We start from the raw sequence: 3,279 nt of genomic DNA on the forward strand, positions 1-3,279 counted from the left end.
TCAAACCCCCAACACTCAGAGCTTGGGGACAGCAGAGAACCTGCCCAGCACCCGTGAGAGAAGAGCTCAGAGAGCAACTTCCACCCGCACAAAGGAGCGAGTGTCCCCCTGGCCGCAGCCAGGCCCATAGCAGACACAGCCCCACCTTAGCAGAGAGTCTGTGGCTTTTCATACCTTAATCTTATGGCCAAGATACAGACTAGAGAGCGCCTGCCGCTTCTCTGCTCCCTGCTTCCTGCAGATCAGAAGGGGAGAGGTCAGATCAGAGAGCCACGGAGACATCTCTCGCTGAGACTCTGAGGAGCAGAGAGAGACAGGCCTTCTCTGCAGCATTGCTGGACCATGCCGTTATCACCACGTCCCCTGAGCATCCCGACGCTGGGCCTCTGGCTTCTCTGTGAGTATGGCCAGCACTGGTCGGGTTTAGCTGGAAGGGTGAGATCACGGGGCAGAGAATCGTTTGCTTAATTAGTGTCCAATCCTGTGATGTGCCAAGCCCTCTGGTGACGTGCTGTGTGGACCTGAAAGTGCCAACACTGCACAGGATGGGATCAGAGCTTGCCATCTCACAAAGCTTCCAAGAGATTTAATAATAGCAATTGCATGTTAAATTAGCACCACCTGACTCAGGGTTAAGGACTATGGAAATCACTGGTTAGATTCCAGTGCTGAACCTTAGCAACAAGGTTGTTGCATAACCCCGAAATGCTCTGTCGTTTTCCGAGGGCTGCACCCTGGTCCTGAGCCTACACACACCACCCTGCACTCACACCCCAAAGCTGCCAGTGTAGGTGTGTTTGCCACCTTCACACCCACAGCGTGTCACATGGGGGTGCAGATGTCTGTGAGCACAACATTGGGGCTCCCATCCCTGCCAACGAACCCTCCAGATTTGCACCATCCCACTTGCTGCACACACAAAAGGTACTAGCCCGTGCAAGCAGGCTGGGCTGGACACAGAAGTGGATGCCCATTTGCACACTGAGATGCTGTTTTGCACACTTAGATTCAGGTGTAAATATTGGCATGCACAGAATCACTGGTTCAAGCTTATAGACATTTTGTTTGATGAAACCTAAACTGGAGATGACATCCAGGGAGGGAAAATGCTACATGTTCACCTTGCACACGGGTGCAAACAGCAGAACTGCCACATACACGGCCAAATGTGATTATATTTTATGGGGTAACGATGGAATTTCCCTGAGATTAGAAAAACCCAGTTTAAATTAATTAAAATTTTCTATGATTTTATGAAAATAGCAATTAATCATTAATTACTGTGATCATTAACACTACCAGAAGGCTGGTCCATGATTGGGACTTTAGAGATGAGGGATGAATTCCCTGCTCTGCCACAGACTTTCTGGGTGACCTTGGGCCAGCCACTTAGCCTCTCCGTACAATGGGGATACCAGCTGTGCCTGCTGCACAGGGTGTTCTGTGAATTGCTCTTTGCTGATATTTATGGTGAATGCAAAATATGCTGAGCTAAAGATCTCAGGATCAGGAGACAAACATGGGTTCAGCCTCCCACTGACTCTCCTAGCTGCATTTCCCCAGCGCGTATGTGCTCAGGGCCCTATCCTTCACATTGCTTTGCTGGTACAGGCCCTGACGCCTGCCCAGAGCACATTCAAGTCAAGAGATGCCCGTGTGAATGGAAGGGATGGATCATCAGCCTGCATGATTAGAACCATGGACATGTCAGGCCTGACCCTGCTCCCACTGCAATGAATGGGAAAGCTCTCAGTGACCCCAATAGTGTAGGATCTGGCTCATAACACGACATGGGGTCAGGGTCGGCTGTTGGCCAAACCCATCTGCAGTGGGTCTCTGGCATGCTCACACCAGCCTTCAGCCATGTGTCTGGGTCCAGCGAGCTTTACATGCTGGTACAGGGAGCCGTTCCTTATCCGCACTCAGACTGAAACACACCAGCAAACCCCGGACTTCTCCCCGGGCAAATAACGAATTATAGACTGTGGGCCAGATCCCCGGCTGGTGTAAATGTACCTGGCTCCGTTGCTGCAACGGGGCAGATTCCTAGCTGGGATCTTCGGGCCAGTTCACACTTTCTGCTTGTGAAAATCCCCCTGTGGTGAGAGGAAATTGGCTCCTGGGAGCTTACCTGCAAATTCATTCTGTCTCTGGTGAAGGGATAAACACAGGGGCAGAACATGGCCCATCCTTATTCTGGGACTGAATTTCTCTCTACTGGCTGGGGCTAGATTTGCCTGGGCCCGCAAAGGCCAGAGACTCTCACTTTCCTTTAGAGGATGAGACTGTATTTCCAGCTCCAGTCACTATAATTCCCCGTTCCACCTCCCCTCCTGCACTGAGACCCCTTTGTGTTTATTTCACAGGCTCCCTTGTCTCGAGCCAGGAAATCTGCAGCTCTCCCGGTGAGTGACTGGTACCTGTAAGCGCAGCAGGGATTGGAGGGCTTGTGGGTCAGATCCCTAACTGGTGTAAATTGTCCCTGCTCCAATGGAGTGAATTGAGCTTTCCTGATTGACACCAGCAGGGGATCTGGCCCCAGGTGTTTAACACTGGTGTGTTTGCTCCCCAGGCACTCTCCCCGCCCCGCGGCTGTTTCTGGACAGGCTGTCTGCCCGCCAAGGGGACACAGCCATGCTGTCATGTTTAGTCCCTTTGGACGCCCCCATGACCCGCATTGTCTTCTGCAAAGATGGGAAGGAGATTTCTGTCCAGCCCAAGGAAGGAAGCAAACTTGTCTACGACTCACCCCACCCAGTGTCCAGGGAGAGCGCAGGGGCCTTTTCCTGCCGCTACCAGTTCAAGGATGACAATAACAAGGAGAACAATTCTCTCCCCAGTGACCCCTGGTACCTGCACATGGCCGGTAATGCACTGCACTAATGGTGGGCTTGGTGCGGAGGGTCAGGGAGCCGGGACGGGCTGGGAACACACTGTGATATCTAGAGTTAAGATGTAAAACTTCCCTCTCCATCCACGACATTTCCCAGGTGAGAACTCTGTCCCTGGGGCAATGGTTACATGTTTTTAGTGAGGAGGAACCATCCTCTCATCATGGTGAGGAAGAGCAGGTTTTCCCCACTAATTAAAAGACAAACTATCGTGATCTTCTCTGAGGCGCAGTGTGTGAAAATGGACAAACCGTCACACAGATATTCGACAGGTTTATTGTCATCATGGTCTACTTTACTAAAACCATCATGAAATACAAGTATGGAACAGAGCAGCACGACTCACTGATTTTTTGGCTCACTGGCTATTTCAAAAAATTGGGAGGGG

At 51.4% G+C, this 3,279-nt stretch overlaps 1 long non-coding RNA gene across 1 annotated transcript; it reads left to right on the forward strand.

Annotated features, from left to right (window-relative positions):
• Window positions 1-335: 335 nt before the first annotated feature.
• Window positions 336-2,613, forward strand: LOC128826496 (uncharacterized). The gene is made up of 3 exons (XR_008442849.1): window positions 336-397; window positions 2,367-2,405; window positions 2,573-2,613. It is a non-coding gene; the product is annotated as an uncharacterized LOC128826496 (long non-coding RNA).
• Window positions 2,614-3,279: the final 666 nt, after the last annotated feature.

This window comes from Malaclemys terrapin, chromosome 20 (genome assembly GCF_027887155.1).
Source record: "Malaclemys terrapin pileata isolate rMalTer1 chromosome 20, rMalTer1.hap1, whole genome shotgun sequence".
NCBI classification, from domain to species: Eukaryota; Metazoa; Chordata; order Testudines; family Emydidae; genus Malaclemys; species Malaclemys terrapin.